The sequence below is a fragment of the Rissa tridactyla genome, chromosome 3, assembly GCF_028500815.1.
Source record: "Rissa tridactyla isolate bRisTri1 chromosome 3, bRisTri1.patW.cur.20221130, whole genome shotgun sequence".
NCBI lineage: Eukaryota > Metazoa > Chordata > Aves > Charadriiformes > Laridae > Rissa > Rissa tridactyla.
In genome coordinates, this window is record NC_071468.1 from 83,589,461 (window position 1) to 83,611,415 (window position 21,955).

The 21,955-nt window shown below is 42.5% G+C and overlaps 1 protein-coding gene across 2 annotated transcripts in view; it reads right to left on the minus strand.

The window, feature by feature from the left end:
• FUT9 (fucosyltransferase 9) overlaps positions 1–2,055 on the minus strand; it is a 112,352-nt gene extending 110,297 nt beyond the window's left edge. The window contains exon 1 of one of the 2 annotated variants that reach the window (XM_054195193.1): positions 1,925–2,055. The gene's annotated coding sequence lies outside the window, so the exon portion shown is untranslated. The remainder of the gene's footprint in view (positions 1–1,924) is intronic. The other variant, XM_054195191.1, reaches the window with a different exon arrangement.
• Positions 2,056–21,955: the final 19,900 nt, after the last annotated feature.

The following is a 21,955-nucleotide window of genomic DNA, read 5'->3' on the forward strand; positions in this document are numbered from 1 at the left end:
GAAATAAAAACGCTGGGGCTTGCCGGACAAAATCCTTCTGTTCTTGTCATTTACTGCTCAACTTCTACTCAGGCAAACTCCAGTTGAAGACAACAAATGGTACCTATACAAGCGCAGAGTAAAAACTGCAAAATAATATAGCCCTCTACCAATTTCATGTGTTTTTAACATCCGTCCTCATCAAAGGCTTCACGGTTTAAACACTGTTTCCAAAAAACACTATTGACTAAATTGAAATCAGAATCAGAGCATTTCCCATCCAACTACTTTTGGTTGACTGAGAACAGGCTGACCATTACAGGTGACAGAGAAACTTATTTCCATAATAACCTTTAAATCTTACTGTTTCACACTGCCACCAGCTGTGGCAGTTAAGATGTGATGAAACCTTCCTGATGAGTCTTACACAGATTCCTCTCTGTATTGCAAGAATCATCCTGTAAATTGCACAGAAAAGCTAAATCTACAGAATTACAAGCTTTCCCTTCCCACAAACGTTGTGCATTAGTTGTATGTAGAACCGCTTGAATCCCTTTACCCAGTGTAATGCAGGACTAAGCAGTCCTCTGCAGGAGAGAAGGATGCTAGGAAAAAGTACAAATGAAACACATGAAAAAAACCAACGCAAAACCAAGCAAAAACTCCAACAAAATTTAATAAAATGCAGGAATTGTGTAAAAAAAACCATAAAATGACGTTTCCCCCCATCCTCCTTCAGTCTTAAGTGTTATCACAGCACCAGCTTCTGGAGAAGGGAGTGAAGATTTAGTGTGAATCTCATATTTGTACTTGTTGGCTATTTGGCAAAGTGGCAAGAGGTTGCTCTTTTTTTTCTTCTTTTTTTTTCTTTCTTTTTTTTTTCTTTCTTTTTATTTTTTTTTTCTAGAGGCAGTTTCCAGGTCTTTAACATGACTCTGAGCCAGAGATGCTAAATAAAAGAAGGGGGAAGCGCTGCTGCCATAACAACCCTTCGACAGGGAACTATTGGGATACAGATAGTTACTACACTACCTACAACCAACCGTGTGCATCATGACACATAAAAACCAGAAAACGCGTTTCAACCACAGCATCCCATCTTTTGCCCTCCCGGCTCTGGGCAGCGACAGCAAAACAAGCACAGACTTCTTCCCCCCTCCTCCACCACCCCGGGCTTTATTTAATTAATCATTGCGGGGGGGGGGGGTGTGATGGGATGGGGGTGTCAAGAAAGTCCATTTGAGCGCCGAGTTCTGCACGAAGCCGCCCCTCCCGCCCCCCGCCGACCCGCGGGAAGGGCCGAGCTCCGCTGCACCCGGCGAACCCAGCGACGGCTCCGGCAGGGGGGCCAGGACCGGGACCCTCCCCCTCCTCCTGGGGGGCGACTCCGGGTGAGCAGCCAACTCCGGTTGCTCACCTTCAAATGGTCCCTTGCAAAAGTTAAGGCGCTGCCCCCTCCCCCGAGCCGCCCCGAATGGGAGGGGGCTGCGGAGGGGCTGGAGAGGGGGGGTATCAAGGGGCTCCTGGCCCCGGCTGGGGAGCGGGGCTGTCCGGGTGTCCGTGTGCGCGTCTGTGCGTGTGCCAGACCCCCGTGGGAATGGGCAGCCGTGCCCGGGAGGGGCAGCGAGGCGAGAGAACCTTCCCCCCGCAGCCCCTGCGGAGCCCCGGGGACACCCCTGCTGCCCCGCGGACCTTCCGCCCCCGCGGGGAGGGCGCAAGGCTGGGCCGGGACCCTCGGTTCCCCCGGGGACGGGGGCAGGGGTGAACGCGGTGCCTCCCCCCCGCGACACCCCCAACTCCCCCAGCGCTCATCCCCGGGGCCGCTCCGGGATGGGAGGCGGGCGGGAGGGGGAGGATAGAAGGAGGGTGGTGGTGGTGGGATGCACGGCAGGTGCTTTTGGCGGGGGGGGGGGGGGGGGGGGGGGTGCAGGGCCCGGTGACTCACCCGTCCGAGGCGGGGGCTGCGGGTGTGGCGGCGGCGGCGCTGCCCCCGGGGCGCGGGGGGCGGCGGGGCAGGAGCAGCAGCGGGTGCGGGAGCAGGGGGGAGCGGCGGGGCCCGGGCTGCTCCTGGGCGCGCTCTCGCTGCCCATCCCCGGCGCTGCCGCCGCCGCCGCCGCCGGAGGAGGATGCGAGGGAGAGTCAGCCCCGGGCGCGGGAACGCGCGGCGGCGGATGGCGGGGGGGGCGGAGGGAGGCGGGGAGCGGAGCGGGGGCGCGCAGCGGAGCGGGAGCAGCTGGGAAGCGCGGGCGCTCGCTCCTGCAGCCCTCCGTCCCTCGGCCCTTCGTCCCTTATTTTCTCGTTCTTCCATCCCTTCTCCCTCCATCCCTCATCCCTCCATCCCACGTCCTGCCGCCCCTCCGTCCTTCACCCCTCCATCTTTCCATCCCTCCACCCGTTATCCCTCCATCCCTTCACCCGTTATCCCTCCATCATCCCTCATCCGTCCATCCAACCCGCCGTCCCTCCGCTCCCCCGGCCCCGCGGAGCCGCCGTCACCCCCGCGTTTTCTCCCCGCCCCCCGCCGCAGGGTAGCCTCGGAGCCCCCCGGGGCCGCGGCGGGCGCGCAGGCAGCGCCGGTGGGCGCGGGCGCGCTACTGCCCCGCCGGCGCGTCCCCGCGGCATTCCCCCCCTCCCAGGAAGGGTGACCTGCTCCTCTGAAGGGCAGGAGCTCCCCATCTCCCCTTCCTTGCTCACCGCCCCCGCCCCAGCCCCCCGGGGAAAAGCGCTGGTAGCCCTTGCCTATCCGGCTCTTCCTTTTCTCTCTCTTTTTTTCCCACCCGGCAGGAGGAAACAAAACCGTGCAGTGGTAGGGAAAAAAGGCGGTAAACAAGAGGAAAACAGAAAGAGTACGATAATGATTGACTGTATGAGAAATAAACCGTACGCTGGAGTAGTTATTAAAAGCAGTCTTTCAAGCCTGCTCCTGAAACCTAAAGGGCTTCCTGGATCTTTATTTAGGATCAAGAGTAATTATTTAACATTAAAAATAAAAGAAACAACAGCTCAAAGTGCATTGTCTAAACAGGAGACCTGTAAATCAAGTATGTCAAATAAACGAGCACACCAAAAGCTGGCTATCAACTCTTTATCCTTGCTCTGAACTCTCCCTGCATTATATAATGTTGATAAACTGCTGCGAGTACGTTTGGGGAAAAGATATAGCGATGATGAGAACATCGTGCTATTTATTAGAGTATGTTAGGAGCCTTACCTGCCAAGGAGTTGTTTCAGAGGTTCATCTGTGCGTTTCTCATCAGCCCTCCAAGTAAACAATTTACTAGATGCTCAACGCAGACATACGATTCCCTGGTGTCAGTGTCTCTGCCCTAGATGTTTCTGAATGGCTTGTGGATTATTAACTTACTCTGCTCTTCTGCTCTGCCTTGTACCAAGAGCCGTGCAGGTATCAACAGCTCCCACTTGTGAAGCCAAGGAAGAGAGAGATTGGGTAGATTTCCACGTAGCTCCACATTTCCAACTGCTGATTTGCTGTAAGGGCTACAGTCACTCAGAGAATTGGTCTGGTCTTCTAACAGGTTTATTCCAAAAAAAGAGGCCTGACCCAAAGTTCACTTAAGACAATACGAATATTTCTGTAACCACGGTGGGAATCAGTTCAAACCACTGCGAGCTCACTGTTGGCGTGAAGGTATTTCTGAGTGCCACTGTTTTAGTAAGAGCTAGTAAGAACTAGTAAGAACTCACTGGGAAAAAGAAAAATTACTAAGATGTGCATCTTTTTCATAAAATTGCTGAGAGAAGGTCAGGGACTTGCTTCTGCTCCCCAGCAGCTACTGGCAAAAATATGTACTAGAAGGCAGGTTACAGCCCCAGGCTAGAGGATGTCCTCTGGTCTCTGTAGGTTCAACCAAGCCGTCAAATACAGTAGGCAAGGGGAGGGAAAGAGGGGGCATTGTAAAATTATTAGGTCCAATTTTGGGCACCTGTAAAGCCAGTAGGAGCAGGACTCAATGGTTCATTTTGAGCCGTTGCTGCTCACAAAGAAATTCTCAACAAATGAATCTTTCAGTGTTTTTCTCTTTCTCTGGTCTCAGTCCTGGGATTAGATCTGAGCACCCCTTTAATTTCCAGATTTCTGTAATTTCCTCTGTACTCGTTGTTCCCCCCCCAGCCATCTTCTGCCTAGAGCAAGGGCTCTACGCTATTGAGATGGAAGTAGTCAGGGAAGGAAAGGGAAACCAGGCAGTGGGAAATATTTGGGCTCTGCATAGATAATGACATCTCTGAGCAAGAATTTATCTAGCAGGAGTGGCACAGAAATTGGCTTATGTTTTTAAACATAGTTAACACAGGGTTTTAGTATATTGAATGCAGTTTTTAACAGAGTTGACTTTTTTTGTTCCTCTCCTGCTCTGTAGTTGCTAATGACCGGCTCCAGCAGGGACAACTGATCCGAGTGTAATAGTAGCCTGGTAGTTAGAGTGATTCCTGAGAAATGGGAGACTGAGTGTAAACATTTTTTTTTTTTTCTCTGAGATTCAGAATAGGAAATGAACAGCTGAGGTCCTGTCTGTTCTCAGATGAATGACTTTAGCTCTCTCCTAGCTTTGACTACAAATTTAGTCTGCATCAAAGCAAGCACATACATGCCCACAGATTTTTATTTTTTTTTCACCAAAATTATTTTGTTGAAAATTTGTCAGTTCTTCAGGCAATGACAGGGCTCGTGTCAGATTCTTGCATGCTCTTTATGTATATGTACAAGGATTTATCAGGATTTTCTGTTTTTAAATTATAGCAGCATTTTGTTCATGGAGAATACAAACATTAACCCTTAAATTTCAGAGTCATTGTAGTGAACTGGTTTATTCTGGTTAGATATGGTTGAACTGGTTAGATATGAGGTTGCACGTCTTCTATAAAACCTTTTTGTGAGAGCCGTGAACATTTTTTCCTCATTGGAGAGAAAATGTAAGCCTTTTGTGATTACACCATTGCCCCATAAATTGCCTTTGCAAAAGCTGGCTGCTGAGCTTTCCACCTTAGACTGGAAATATGCTCGTGTTGTTTCCTGAAGGTTCCAAAACATTTTCTGAGAGCATAGTTTGATAAAAGGTTTCATTCACATGATGGAAAGCATGTGGATATTAATAGATATTTTAAAAGTAAAAAAATGTAGATTAGAGACTGATTTATTTTTATTTTTTTTTTTAAGCAGGATATTGTAAAGGTCAAAAGAAACAGAACAAAATTACAAAAATAAACCAAAATGAAACAATCCTTTCCCCAAACAGCTCCCCAACCCCAAAAGGAGATATTTATCAAAATCATGTACAAAAGAATGAGGATTTATTTTTTACCTAACATGGTCTGACCATTTATGTGAGGCATGCTTTTAAAGCAAGAACATTTGAGCACGCACTTACTAAAAACTTACATGTGGTACTGAAACGCGTGCTCTTCCACTGATGCTGTTTCCATGAAGTTAGTCCCACCAGCGTTTGCAGCGGGAAGGCTTCTCTTTTCATCCGCATTCATTTTAGAGGACCCGGAACCCGCGCTCATGGGAGTCCCATGTGCATTTTCCCATTTGTAATTGATTGATGGCTTGGGGGGTTAACAGCATCATTTAAAAATCTATCATTCTTTGGCTTACTGTGCTTGACGTTCATTAGTTATGGCTTGCCTTAAACTTGGCCCTGATTCTACAGCTGGATTCACTAATGCCAGTACCTGGTGCTGCGCAATCAGCCTTAGTGACCTTGATGAGTGCAGCGGCCCGTTGCAGTTTGCTGGGTTGCGGGATGAGGAGTAGGATCGTAGATCCGGACAGGAACTGTGTTGTACAGTGAGACCTCAACCCAGGCTGAGGCTTTGGATATGACTGATAAAAAATAACAAAAAATATTACTAATGTTTGAATATGACACAGAACTGTATGTTCTTGGTTTTTACTCTACAGCAGGTTACACACATTATCTGATACCTGAGTGGTTTAATTCTCCATTCTTAGGCGCACTTATAGCATCTGCTAATGCCTTTATTTTAGAGAAAATATAATAAATCACTTATTGAAATATCTGCTATATGGAAATGTAGCTAGTGGGCTTTATTATAGCTTTCATTTATTCACAGAATATTTTGCTTGCTCCATATGGTTTAGCAAGAAAAAACAAAGATTAAGCGAAATTAAGTAATCTGTGTTAAAATAGGGTGGTTTTGGTTTTGGCTTTGGGTTTGTTTTTTTCTTGTGTGTGCATACTGCCATTTTTATTGAGGAAGGCTCTTTGCTAAACAGGAGTTTCACATTATACAGGACAATCAGATTTAAAATTTAAAATTAAATGCCTTTGCACTATGGCTCATAGGACTGATTCTGAAAAAGTGTTTTGCTCTAACAGGCCAAGATAAAGCAAGGACCCAAACTGGTCTGGGGTACCACTATCTAGAAAGAGATGTGGTTTGCTGCATCCAAGCCTCAATCTGCACTGAGCACAAAAGGCGGCTGTGAAAAGTACAAGTTCTCTAATTAAGACTTTCTGCCATGAATTTCTTAACAAATTTGACCCTCTTCTCATGCCAAACACAAAGAACTTTACAGGTAAGCCTATATCAGCTGGTGAAAAAAGAAACAAAGTGTGAGAGAAGGAATGAAATACAGTTATCCCTTTTCCATTACAGGAACAATTTAGGAGAGGGAAGATATCATCAGAAATCAAACATATAGGCACTGGTATAACTTTCTTCCCATTTTAATCAAATGTAAAAGGGACAAATAATTGAACTAGAGAACTTCAATATACTTGCAGATTCTCGTAATATGCAGTAAATCTTTACAGTTCTACTCTCCAAGGAGATTCTTGAGTAAATAATAATGACTTTGGCCTCTTGGATAAATGAAGATGGATGTACTGAGAAAAATCTAATTATGGATTTCTCCTGCCTTGACTCCTATCTTGTGCACCAGTGTTATATTGTTGATACTTCATATATATATATATTCCAGCAGTAGTTTATTAAAATGAAGCTTAATACAGGAAAAAAGGAGCATACACACGTCAACAAATCTGTTTCTTTAGTAATTCGATATTAAATCTGGCGATTTTGGAAACAAAGAATGTAACAATTACTTTGAATGTTAGCTAGCGCTACCAAGTCAATACATCTACCCCGCAAACTTTAGTCTGTTCTGCATATCTTTAACAGAATTGTTCACTGAGGGCCATATCTTCACTAGGAATGATTTAAAGGTATTCCTACAGTAGTGTACCATAGCAGCAACTCTTTCCTAGAAACAATGCAGTACTGCGTCCAGCTCTGGAGCCCTCAGCACAAGAAGGACATGGACCTATTGGAACAAGTCCAAAGGAGGGCCACAAAGATGCTCAGAGGGCTGGAGCACCTCTGTTATGAGGACAGGCTGAGGGAGTTTGGGTTGTTCAGCCTGGAGAAGAGAAGGCTCCAAGCAGGGGCCTACAGGAAGGATGGGGAGGGACTTTTTATGGCGGAGGGAAGTGATAGGATGAGGGGTAACGTTTTTAAACTGAAAGAGGAGAGATTTAGATTAGATATTAGGAAGAAATTGTTTGCTGTGAGGGTGGTGACACACTGGACAAGTTGCCCAGAGGAATTATGGATGCCCCATCCCTGGAAGTGTTCAGGGCCTGGTTGGACGGGGCTTTGAGCAACGTGGTCTAGTGGGAGGTGTCCCTGCCCATGGCAGGGGGGTTGGAACTAGATTATCTTGAAGGTCCCTTCCAACCTAAACCATTCTATGATTCTATGATTATCTTGTGCAAGCTATATATTGCATACTTTATCTGATTACCTCTGAGTTAAACAAGCTAAACAGCTAAACAAGTTAAACAGCTAAAAGCTCTGGGGTTTTTGTGTTTGGTTTTTTGTTTGTTTGTTTGTTTGTTTGTTTTTTGTTTTGTTTGTTTGGTTTTTTTATGCAAATGGGCTTATAATAGGAGCTTCTGGAAGATATTTTCGTATCAGTGTCTCACAAAGCTATGCCAGCAGAAGTCTACAATGTAGGCATAGCTTAATTTCAGACTGATAGAGACGGCAGAATATTGGAAACGTTATTGAGTGCATTACTGGAAGAAAATATCCAAGGTCCCAGCTTGTCTTGCAATTTTTACTGCTAACACTGAGGGGGATAGAAATACACCCATTTCATGTTAGAGCCCAGTCTGGTTGGGCAGAGCCTACAGCTAGAAAAAAGAACATTTTTTGTATTTGAAACATGGTCCTTTGTAGATGAGATTGAACTAATGGAGACAAGCAAAGCAATAAACTCTGTAGTAAACCTTTTTATAGTGTCCTTGCATGGACATATTAAGCTTTAAAAGTCTTTTCACCCATGTGCGAGTCAATCCTCTGTTCTCTCTGAGTGTTTTTCTTCAGTATCCATTACAACTGTTAATGATTAATTATAGATCTGTCTCTTTGTTTTGAGCTCTTCTCTAACTTTTCTGGCTTCATTCATTTGTCTGGAAGGCCCTTAAGCTCTTTGGAGTCACAAACCATCTTTTTGTTGTCACATTTTACAGTATGTAGGACAACAGAGTCATGGTCCACCAGTATGGTTCCAAATAACAGCTAGTAATAACGATAATGTATCAGCTCCATATCCTGTATTCACATAGGCTAGACAGCTGGGAGATGTGAAAAGCCTCGAAATCCTTTGATGTTGAAAAATACACAACGGAGTGGGAAGCAGCAGTGAAAATTTTGTGTATGCAGACAGTCCAAATTTAGTAGCCCACAGAGGGATTTGAGAAGCTGCCTTCGTGCTGACTGCAGCAGATCTGGTGAAAAAAAAGCACTTGATACTTTGGAAACTTCCACCTCAAGTATGTATACAGTCAAAAGTTTTCATTCCAGTTAATGATATAAGTTACTCATAGAATCATAGTGTCGTCTAGGTTGGAAGGGACCTTTAAGATCATTGAGTCCAACCATTAACCTAACACTGCCAAAACCATGCTCACTAAACCATGTCCCTGAGCAGCATGTCTATTAATGTTCAAATCTTCTTTACCAATTTGCAGAACAAGTAGAAGAATATTTTGAATTGTTTATGCTGGTTGAATTCAAATACAAAAAATCATTCATATACTTTATGAATCATTAGAGAAAAAACAGTCACAAAATCCACTTACGTCTAACATTGAAACTTCTAAGAAAGTATATTTAGAAAAGTTTCAGCTTTTTGGTGAGGGCATAAGATTGAAGAACAAGTTGGACAATGATTACAATTTTTGTCACAAAGTTCCACTTGAGTAAAATCCATACAGTAATTAATATATTTTGAGTAGAGAAAAACTCCAGGACTCCATTGATGCATTCAGAACATTATCGATCACACTGTATGTCAATATTCTGAAAGTCTAGTTAAATTCACTTGTCTAAGGAAACGCTTTCCAGAAACCTAACAGTTATTACTAAACCCAAACCCAGAAGATTAATCAGAATATTAAAATAAAAAAGTACTAATTTGCATAATTACTCTTCTGGTTGTGTTGATCTAGGGACATAAGAGAGGCAAGGTCTGTGGAGAGAGGAAATCTTTCTTGCAAAACTAGCTGGTGGATTTGGAAAAGAAGCAGTACTCCCATCCTACCTCCAGTTTATTACCTCCCCTTTATTTGAATAATATTGAATATATAAATACTCTGTCTGATGAATCTGAGTCATGTGACTGCAACGGGACTATTTGCAGCATGAATAACAAGCGGCAAGATTAGGTCCTGTCATGTTCTTTCTAAATGCCTAACTGAATAACCTATTACAAATCAGTCTAGATGCCACTGCCTGAATTTATATGAACTCTAAATCCCCCTCTGGAATTTTATTCAGGGGAAAACCAATGGATATGTGAATATTTGAGCACAAGAAATTTCTCTTCCCTTTTTTTCAGTTGCTACCATCTCAATTATGGTCGTCTTAATTGGCTAAAATGTCCCAGACAGAGTGTCCAATATAAAGTGGCTTGTTCTCTGTCAAGGTTTCCTGACTCTCTTTTAAGACGCGTTGTATTGTAGGAACATACAAATTAGGATGTAAATTCATGGTTGATATGAAGGGATACAACGCCTTCAAAACTAATGGCATACATTTATTTTATATTTATTTGTGTTTAATGCTGGGGAAAAAAAAAAACCAGTTACAAAATCTATTCTTGTCATCCATATTACTCTTGATGAGGAATATAGTCTCCAGAACACCTAAAACCTTCACTTATTTTGAAATAATGACATTGAAAGCAAATGACAACACAGGCAAAAACCATAAATGCCATTGCATATGCCTGAATATAAACAAATTTCACACTATAATGTAGTTTACTCTTTCCTTCTTCTTTGATCTGTTTATTATTTAATTTACAGTAGAAGTCCAGAATTTTTTTTTAATTTTAAATTCATTAAGGAGCAGTGTAGATATATGATGTTAAAAAAATGATACATAATAATTGCCTGTAATTAATTTTCCTGAAAAAAAAAAAAAAAGGCACACTACATGCCCCAAAGATAGCTGCTGCATTTTTAGTTCAGTGGTTGCGTGCTGTACATCTCATAGTACGTCCCCATCTTTGGTTTATCATAAGAGGCAGCCAAGTATAGATACATTCATTTTAAGCCCAGAGGAGGTGAGACTGACTTAGTCTGGATGCCTGCATATCACAGGAAAGACAATGTTCCTCTGCAGGTAGGAATTATTCTTCCCTTTTGCTACCTAGCACCAAAAACTATCGTTTGCATCCAGTTCTTTGGAAAGTCATTCAATGTTGAATTAAAGACTTCGTTATGATAAATTTGCCACTTCCCTTGGTAAGCTGCACCAATGACTAATCACCTTCCTTGCTAAAATTTGTTTCTTCTTCCTAATTTGTACGTTTCTGTCTCCAGCTTATCCAGAAACTGAATCTTGTTATGCTGCTGTCTGTCAGTTTAAAGAGTCCCAAATATCAGAAATCTTCTCTTCTGGGTCCTTATGAACCATGGTTGAGTTGCCTTTTAAACTCCTGTTTGATACACTCAGTAGGTCGTGAGTCAGGATAGCAGACCTGATGATGAGCCTCTCGAGTCGCTGAAGGCACTCGGGCTCAGATAATGGTGTGACGTTTGGAAGAATTTCTTAAGGATGTCTGTATATTTTTCAATAATTTGTTTTAATTGTAACCACACATTCTTAAAGAAAGAAAGAAAGAAAGAAAAAAGAAAGAAAAAAAGAAAAGCACAGATTCCATCCCTCAAAATTCTCTTCACAGGCCTCTTTCTCCTGACTAGCTATAGCTCTAGCCGTATTTTGCCTACTTTATCCAAACACTGCACGGTGGGGTAAATCTGAACACGATCAATGCTAAGATGTTTCAATAGCTTTCTCACCCTTGCTTCTGAATGCTTCAAAGCCTTTAGTTCAATGTCTCTTCCTGACAGCCTTGCGATGCAAGATAGTGTTATTATCCTTTTTAAACAAAAGGAACTGAGGCACCGAGTGACTTAGACAAACACTGTCAAAAATATCAATTCTTTTTGGCTGACAACTTTCAGATACTTGGAGGCAGATTTTTGGAAACCTTAAAACAGCATGTAGGCAAATTAGTCCAAGGAGATCATTAGCCTAAGGAGATGCTAACCCCTTTTCATGGGTGTTAGGCACCTAACTTCTCAGGTCCTTTTGAAAATCCTCCTAGGCATGATTTTTTGCAATTTTTTGTGCCAAAATATATTTAAAATATGGCCCTTGTGGCCTTATTTTCAGAATACTTAGGATTGCTATAGCACTTTCTATAGCCAGAACACAGCAACGTACACTTCATTTGCAGATATGAGCACTCAGCACTTTTATAAATCAGTCCCCGTATGTCTTGGGTTGAATATTTACAACATTTCTTTCTTCTTACTTACCTTTCACACATTAACTCATTTTTTCTGCAGTCATTGTATCAAATTCTTTACTTTTCCCCTTTACTTTAATAGTCCAGTTACTTCATTACACAGCATCTCAAGTCCTTTGCCAGGAGGAGAGTGATGTTGGTGGTTTCTTTCTCCTCAACTAAGTGTAAATTTGGGGCTGTTTTGGCTTTCTAGCAGAGCTACACCTAGCTCTTTCTTCATTGACCTGCAATTTCAAAATATTTCTGAATTTATTCTACGTGGTGTGCATCGCATGTGTCAGATACTTGTTTCCTTGTCCTCGTGGTGACTCCCCAAATCAGTTTCACTCAGCTCCAGAAGCTGCATTACTTTTGTGCTCAGTAGTTGATAATGGGCAGGTTGTGTACAGCCCTGAAGCCTCTGGGCTTGGGCCCACACCCCTGTGGCCTCTGTTAACATCCTGCACTTGTATTGCACTACACCATGTTGTTATTCTGGAGTCACAGATAGTTCCTTCTACAAAGATTAACTACCAGAATAGCTACCCGTAACCAGTATGTATTATTCAGAGGAAATACATCAACATTACAACAGCAATAGGTGCTGCAGCGCAAAATTATACAAAGCTAAGCAAGGCTAAAATAAGTCAGGTAATGTCCACCTGGTCATTAGGCAATTGCAGTTTCAGCTAAGCAAGCTGACACAAGCCTTGTGACTGACAAAGGCAAGACCAGACGAGGAGAGTCTGAACAACCCCATCCTGAGTCCTTGCAGTTATTAAAAAGCCTGTAGAGTGTTAATAGCCACTGCATTTACTTGGCTACAGGGACACACTAGTTACCTCATTTGGGAATCTAAAATTAGATGAGGTGAATCTAGGCTTTGGAGACCCAGCTACAACCAGGCTACTGCCAGCGATGAGGAGCAAAAAAAGTGTGTTCCTCAGCCTGCCATACTAATCATGGCAAAGATACAGCTTCGCAGCTCTTTGGGTTGCACCAGTCATCAAATCCAATGTGGTTTGAAGACCAAAAGGAATAATGAGCTTCCCAACATTTTTATTTTTAGTGTTAAGTAATTTCCTATGAATTTCCAAGAGTTAAATTCTTACTGTAGAAGTTGCAAGGTGGAATTGATATCTCACCAACCAGGCTGATTTTTTATTATTTTTTTTTTTCTTAGTCTCAATTCACTACTCTAAGGAGTGACTTGTTTGATTGGCTAATGATGGACCAAGCTCTGCTATAAATTAATAGATAAATGCGGGTTGGACCATGATGCTGAGAGGAGGAGGGTCTCTGCTAGGCAACTGGCAGGGGGGGAGTGTAAGCCATGTCGGTACATCGGGGTGGTTCCCTGTTTGGCACGGTGTGGGCAGGCCCTGGCTCCACATTTGCATGCGGACAATAGTAATAGTTTATAATAGTAACAGTGACCTCTGTCAGCACTGCAAAATTTTAAAAGAGGGAAACCAAGCAACATGTGCTCTGAGGTGTTGCTTCTACCTTGCAACCGTGATTCAGTGGATCTGCAGCATCAATGTTTCCAGGTGCAGTCTTGTCCAGGCTGCACATGGAGTGGAGTACTTTTCTTTTTGATGTTCACCTCCAGTATGCTGAGGGTACTTCAGTACCGGAAAATGCCTGCATTTGAGAGATAAGGCCATGAGGATGCTGATGGAGCATTTTGATAAGGCAGTCTTGCTGCAGACAGAGAAAGACAATTGAAAACCTGATCTAGGTCTTTGGACTTCCAGCCAAACCATTAAGAAAGAGAGTAAAACCAGACTGCATAGAATTAGATTCTAGGCTGAGGCTCACATCAACGCCTCCTCTTAAAGTCACTGGCAGTTACCTATGTCCAGAGGCAGAAAGTGGTCTTTAATAGTAATTAAATGACTCTTGTTTATTGCCATCAGTTGATTAGTGTGGTGAATTGATGCAACCTGCGGGAAACCACTCAGCGGGCACCACAAAGCACTCTGTGAAATGTCTACGTATTTCAAATCTTGCAAGCCTGCAAATCCCCTGAGGATCACACAATCCCTAACAAACCATTGAGCTGGGATCAAACACTTTCCAGCTGATGGCATTGACTGTAAACCATCTTATGCTGTAACAGCATACAATTCATGTAACGTGTGCTGCTCTTGAGTAATGAACAGATATTGTAGAGAGCACACAGGAATGGTAAAAGGTACTTAATTTTTACACTTTCCACATGGATAACAGAAGGCCATCTTTAACGACATGCAACTGTAAAATAATATTTTGGTATACACACATAGTAGTAGTAAAACATGATTTAAAGAAATCAATGATTATTAAGAAATTATTTTATTTTAATTCCTTAGGAATGGGTTCCAAAATGAAGTACAAAAGATTTGGAAGTCTGAGAAAACCATTCAGTGCGCGTCTTAAATCTGTTCATAGGAGGAGCTGGAGGTACATCTTTAGAATTTCTTGGGGTTTTTTGAGGATGGAAAATAACATCATCTTCTCTTCATTTAACATATTTTAACAAAAAAATATTCATACCACAAATGAAGCCTTAATGAAAATAGCCTAGGTTCCTGGCTGATGATAGTGAAAGAATGCTTTCTGGCACATTTAAAAAATGCAAACTGGTGTTTTTGTCAAAGAAAGAAGGCTGTTATCTACATTCATCTAACATTTTCTGTTCTTTGTGAGCTCTCCTCTGGATCTTCTGCTCATTGTACTGTTTTCTGTTACCAATCAAATCCCTTTACTCAACAGAAGACCATCATTTCACCACAGAACAATGGTGCACTAAATGAAGGTTCGCTTTACTCAGAGCTACATCGCTCCACACTGAAACAATTTAGGTCTGCTCTGCTTTGCTTAATAGCCAAACCACCAGGCATTTCTGATACAAAATATCATCAGGCTTAAATTTTTTCAAGCTTGTCTAAAGTTTGCTGCTCTGTCCTTAGCATTTCCTACGAGCTGGTTGGGTGGCTCCCAACTCAGGATATAGCTGTGCGAATGACTTTTTGCTTGGTTTGAAATTACCCTAAATATACTCCATGAGAGCTTTTGAGCTACCATTACCAATTATGGCTTATCGACAGCCAAGGATGGTGTTGGGGGAGGGTGGCTTTTTTGTCTTATCAGGGAAATCAGAGATTATTTTGAGACTCAAAAATTTGTAATTTAGTTCCTAAAGCACTACATGGAGGATGTAATCAGGGATAGATGGCCCTGTGCCTAATACCAATTGGTTTTCCTTCTATATTGGATTATTCACGCTGATTGAAACTAGAGTGATAGAGAAGAGTCAGTCGATAGAAGTTTCCTTCTGTCCTACCACAGACCACTGACGAGGGAGGTTGCACAGGGGTGCAGTGTGGCAGTTGTGAATTGAGCCTTAAGCTTTGGTAAAAAAGAGGTCAACAGTTTCTTGAGTGTACTTAGATTTTGTTAGGCTGACTTCAAGCATTTGATACTACATTTATTCTCAGCTCATTGGAATGAATTCAAGGAGGGAGTCAAATGACCTTGGCAATTTTCTCTGACAGTTATTTTTGATGCTTTAGATATGTACCCTCACGCCACATCAGTTCAATAGACCAAATTCTCCTCTGAAACAGTCTCAGGACTGTCTCTTTGTGAAAAAGGCCTATCCACTGCATCATATGAGAGACACTGAAGTCCTAATATAAAATGCACTCCGTTATTAGTTGATTCAGCTACTGTATGTATTACTTATATATATATTTGCAATATGATGTTGATCCATTTTATGATCAGTCTTTGGTTATCTTAGCTATTTCTATTCTTTACTTATTTCTCTCAGTATAAGTGGCAGCAGGAAGAAGCTTCTTTTTTGCAAAGTTAGATACCGCGTACTAAGGTTAAGGTTTTCTTCTTTATTTTCCATAGGATACAAATTGAGCTTCAAGATGCCACTTAGCTTTAATACTTAGTGGTTGGTGAGAGTAAAATTAGTCATAAAGGGCTCTTCTTATAGCCCATTGTGTGGGTCAATATTTCAGAGCATGTTTTAGACATTGAGTTGGCTCCAAAGCATGTCTAAGACAATGAAAGATTTCTATTTGTTGCAGTTGTTTTGGAATATGTCCAAAGCTATATTGACCGGAATCATTAGGAAAACCCTTTCAGCCTTCAGAATTAACCTACCTAAAAAACGCAGCAATGTATAGAAGAATAAAGAAAATAAACAAAGAAATAAATCTTTGACTGACATTGGACTCATACATTTTCTTGTGCAACTCACAGTTTTGTAATTCAGAAAAACACTGTCCTTACTGTTTCTTTATCTTCCAGTGAGAAGCAATGCGGAGACTCAGTTTTCTTTGTATTTGCTTTGTTTTTTATTTATATTTGGAAGTTTATTCAAACTTGAGGTTTTAAAATCAAAACTGGATGTCTTCTTAAGGGCTACATTCTTGCTCAGCTACAAGCTAAGGGACTGAGTAATGCGAACTTGCACTGTAGGGAAGAATATTTCTGTTCATTGCAGGAACTATTAGATGAAATTGTTTGGCCTGCACCAGGCAGCAGGTCAGACTAGATGAGCTTAGTGGTCCCTAGTGGCCCTAAAATACAAGTCTGTAGCTTGCTTCTAGTTGCCACTTAAGTCCTTATCACCATTACTTTGAGTAATTTATAATTCTCAGAATTAGTTCCACCAATGTGAAATTACTGCATGAAATACTACTTTAAGAGGACTTTTTCCCCACTTAATGATAATCTCAGAGGCCTTGGACTCACACTGTGAATTTTGTCTCAGTGCAGCAGTGAGCCAAACTACCTCTTCAGTTCTACTTAGCAGCGTCCCCAGCCACAAGTTAGGCAAGTATATTTTCCATGCAATAATTAGAGAAATACTTTAATGACCAGGAAGATACCTCAGAACGGGATTCACAAAACCAGTGTACAGAACTTCTAAAGCAATTAGGAGTGGTTGCTGAAGTGAAGAACTTGGCTTAAAGCCCCCTTCTTTGTTAGACAGAGATGCCTAAATCCAAGCTGAGTAGACACACCTTTGTGCACTCATTAACTCTTTCCTGGGTTTAGGTACTGAAGTCAGTATCTTTTTGTAAAGGGCTAAACCACGCTTAGAGCAGGTGGAAGTTTCAGTCCCCAACTTTGCTATCAAGCTATAGGATATGATTGTCAGACCAGCTACCCCCAGGGTGTTCAGCTTCTTGGGCTGGAAGATAAGAATGGAGAACAGGACAACCCCCCTGTAATCCAGGAGGAAGTAGTTAATGATTTGCTTATGCACCTGGACAAGCATAAGTCTATGGGGCCGGACGGGATTCACCCAAAGGTTCTCAGGGAGCTGGCAGGAGAGCTCACCAAGCCTCTCTCCATTATCTATCAACAATCCTGGTCAACAGGAGAGGTGCCGGAGGACTGGAGGGAGGCCAATGTGACGCCCACCTACAAGAAGGGCCGGAAGGAGGATCCCAGAAACTACAGGCCTGTCAGCCTGACCTCGGTACCAGGAAAGATCATGGAGAGGATCATCCTGAGTGAGCTCTCAAGGCAAGTGCAGGGCAGCCAAGGGATCAGGGCCAGCCAGCATGGGTTTATGAAAGGGAGGTCCTGCCTGACCGACTTGATCTCTTTCTATGACCATGTGACCCGCTTTCTCGATGAGGAGAAGGCTGTGGATATTGTCTACCTGGACTTTGGTAAGGCCTTCGACACCGGCCCCCACGGCATTCTCCTGGAGAAACTGGAGAATCATGGCATAGACAAGTGTACCCTCCGCTGGATAAAAAACTGGCTGGATGGCCATGCCCAGCGAGTTGTGATTAATGGAGCGAAATCTGGTTGGCGGCCGGTCACCAGTGGTGTTCCCCAGGGCTCAGTTTTGGGGCCAGTCTTGTTCAATATCTTTATTGATGATCTAGACAAGGGGATTGAATGCACCCTCAGTAAGTTTGCAGATGACACCAAACTAGGTGGGAGTGTTGATCTGCTTGAGGGTAGGAAGGCTCTACAGAGGGACCTGGACAGGTTGGATCAATGGGCCAAGGCCAATGGGATGAGGTTTAATAAGGCCAAGTGCCGGGTCCTGCATTTTGGTCATAACAACCCCGGGCAACGCTACAGGCTTGGGGAAGAGTGGCTCGAATGCTGCCTGGCAGAAAAGGACCTGGGAGTGTTAGTGGACAGCCGGCTTAACATGAGCCAGCAGTGTGCCCAGGTGGCCAAGAGGGCCAATGGCATCCTGGCTTGTATCTGGAATAGCGTGGCCAGCAGGAGTAGGGAAGTCATCGTGCCTCTGTACTCGGCACTGGTGAGGCCTCACCTCGAGTACTGTGTTCAGTTTTGGGCCCATCACTACAGGAAAGACATTGAAGTGCTGGAGCATGTCCAGAGGAGAGCCACCAAGCTGGTGAGGGGTCTGGAGAACAAGTCCTATGAGGAGAGGCTGAGGGAGCTGGGCATGTTTAGTTTGGAGAAGAGGAGGCTGAGGGGAGACCTCATTGCCCTCTACAACTACCTGAAAGGAAACTGTAGAGAGGCAGGGGTTGGCCTCTTCTCCCAAGGGAATAACGACAGGACCAGAGGAAATGGTATGAAGCTGCGGCAGGGGAGATTTAGATTAGATATTAGGAAGAATTACTTTACTGAAAGAGTGGTCAGGCACTGGAACAGCCTGCCCAGGGAGGTGGTGGAGTCACCATCCCTGGAGGTATTTAAGAAATGTGTAGACATGGCTCTTCAGGGCATGCTCTAGTGCCGAAATTATTGTTTGTGGTGGGGTGTTATGTGTGGGGTTGTGGGTGTGGAGTTTAGTAGGTGGGTGTTGGTTTTTTGTTTGTTTTTTTGTTTTTTTGTTTTTTTTTTTGTGGTTGGACTCGATGATCTCAGAGGTCCCTTCCAACCACTAAGATTCTGTGATTCTGTGATTCTGTGATTAGTCTCTGGTGATAATGCCATTCTTATTCATATAAATACTTTAAATATTTATTCCAAGCAAATGCTCAAATTTATGATCTACTAGTTCATGCGTACTGTCCCTGCCTCAAGGTGGTCAGTGCAAAGTGAATGTGTTGACTCTTGAATGGTCAGGGATATCTCCTCCTGTGGGTATACTCCATGTGGTTAGAGCATATGCCCTAGATAAGAGCCCCACAGCTAAGGAAGAGTAAAAGTACTTGTGTGTCCCACTGCGTTTTAGGCACAAAACAGACACAAAACTGTTCATTGTGGCTAAAAATCAAGTAATTAAGATCCACAGGGGGTTTGCTGACGAAATGGAGGGTCTTTAAGTGACTCCCATGAGGCAATTTTGAAATGAGGTGCCTGAAGAGGCAACTGTTTGACCAAAACTCCTATTCTTGATTCTTGAATTATTTTTTTCCCCAAGAAATTCTCTTTTAAGCTCAGCATTTTAAACCTGAGATAAACACCGTACATTTACCATCCCTGTTCTGATGAGGGCCAGAGTGCTGCAGGTACAAAGAGGCACTGCGCTAGAAGCAGTTCCCAGACACATCCTTCCAGAGGACAGAAGTAGGGGAAAAGGCTCTGGAGTTGCATGCAGAGAAACAATTCATGGGTCTCATTATTGGAGATACAACACTCTCTCTCTCTCTCCAGTGGCCAGTTTAAAACATTGGCTGTCAGAACAAAAGGCATCCTCCTGTTGGTACAACCAGCCGTGCCTTTTTGGAGTGTTTAGTGATGCTAGTAGTGGGCCGAGTCCCTCTCACCTGAGAACAAATATCATTCTGACTGCTTACATATACATATTTTCAAAATGAGACGGTGTATCTGTGACCTCTGCTTCTTTGAGAACACACACATGGGAAACTAGACTCTGGCCCATCAAGTAGAATTTGGTGGCTGATTCCCATCTCGCTGACACCAATCCTGGGAACTTTACTGCAGAATTTAGTACAGCAGAATAATGAAGAGCGTGAACTTGAAAACTTTTCTGTTTCTATTCCCTGGCAGAAAATGGAAACCTATATCGTAGACTGACATGGAAAAAAATTACAAGGAAAAAAAAAAAGTAAGTTAAAGTTAAGGACTATTTTTTGGACAGAATTATGAGAAACGCTGGCCATACTCTCAGTCAGCCCGTACTGGCACTACTTTGTTGCTGTGACTGGCAACAGTGAAAACAGACTGACTTTTAACAACAGAGACTCTGACCCATCGTGCTTCCTTTTAATCAGAATTCTGACAGTGGCAAATACAAATGACAATTTTACTAACACAGGTGTATGCATATACATATCTGTGTGTATCTGATGAATAGAAAACTGAAAATCTTTTACGGACCAATTATTTCTAAACTAAACAGAATATGCTTCTAGCTCTTTTTTCTGGCACAGACATCCATCAAACAATAACAGGGCATCTGTTGAATAGATAGGCACATGCAATGCAAGCAGGCTTAATTTTTATTTGTTGCTCATAAAAGATGTTGCCACGGTTTTATATATTCAATTTTGTATAAACATTTAAGTGAATAAATGAATAAAGTACAGTTACAATGAATAAACGCCAATAAAGGTTGTGATTAAATACAACACAACACAGCAGGAATTTCAATAGATTAAAACTGTAGTCACTTCTACTCAAAAGGGTGTTAACAGTATGCTTCAGACTCCCTGCCGTCGGTTTGAAGCAGCAAGAATGCCTGTTGCCCAAATCCTTCCCCAAGCAAATAACTTTATAGACTGAATTTCTTCCCGAGGGAAATTCAGGTATTGATTATTATTGTTAAGATAGAGGTCTGTTGCATGGTTTATTCGAATGGTTTACGCGTTATTGGTCTTTTAACAGTTTGTAGGGGAAAAGGTTTGATGCATTAATAAAGAACATGTGTAGAAGGGATAGAAGTATGGCTTGACTAATATGTTGGGCATTACACTGCTTTTGATTACAGACTTATTGAGCACAAGAATGGAGACTGGTCCTAATCCTAAACTTATGGGAGAAATTACCACCTATATCAGTGTCGAAACACCATATTCTTTAGGAAAATATAGCATGATTTTTTTTTAGATACAAAATATTTAACAATCTAAATGTTTTTGCCATGTTGTCACTGAATTCTTCCAAGAGTCTTTGCCCCCCAAGAACTATTCTATATACATTTAACTACTCAAAAATTCTTTGATGTACTAGTTATCGGTTGATTTCAGTGTTTAATATACAACAGAACATTCACAACTGAATCTTACTTGGCTTCTATCTCCAGCAAGCACTCCAGTTCTCCCAACCCAGGGAAAGAAACAGTCTGGACCATATCAGAGCAATAGATAGGCACTCTGAGCTCATATAGAAAAAGATGCATTGGGTCTCTTTGTTCTGTTAATATACTCCTAAATCTTATGTCCTATTTGGCAATTACATGCTACTTTGACTTTAAGATGCTGGTCTTCAGTCATTTTAATCAGCTGCTGCCAGATGCTCAAAGAGAAAAGTCTGATAAGTGTTGGCAAAGGCTTACTAAAATGCTTACATACTAAAAGGTGTAGCTCAGACAGCCAGTCCATGAGACTATCTCCTGCGCAGGGTAAACTGGGTGAGCGGCACCCACCTGGTTTAGTTTACCACAGGTTTAAACATTTCCTCCACAAATTCTTTCCACGTCCTCATTGCTTCTGCTTACACGCCTCGACGGTCAATTCCACTGTTTTTTGTGTTAAATGTCCTATGAACCCTTTCCCATCAATTGGGTCAATTACAGGACAACTCATTTGTTCCCTGCAAGAATTATGGTATGTTTCTCAAGAAGTAATGGCAGCTGATTGATTTTTTCCACGTCCTCAGTTCATGGTAAATGTGCTTCTGTCAGAGCGTAACTTAGGGGTCTTCCCATCACAGTCTTCCTAGGTAGTCAGAGTTTCAGTTAGCGCAGGTTTAAATCACTTCTAAAAGCAGGTTAAAGGTTATTATTTGTTGATAGAAAATGTAGCAGTACTGACTGGCAAAAGCCTCAGTTAACCTTTTAGTGAAGGAATCATTAAGCATGGGCAGGATAGGATGCATTTGCTAAATAGTATATTTGTCTCACCTGAAAAATGCAGCTGGCAAAAAAAAATAAAAATTGTTATTAAAAGGACCTTGAAAGGAAGTTCTTATAAGTTCATAACCTAAGTATGCAAA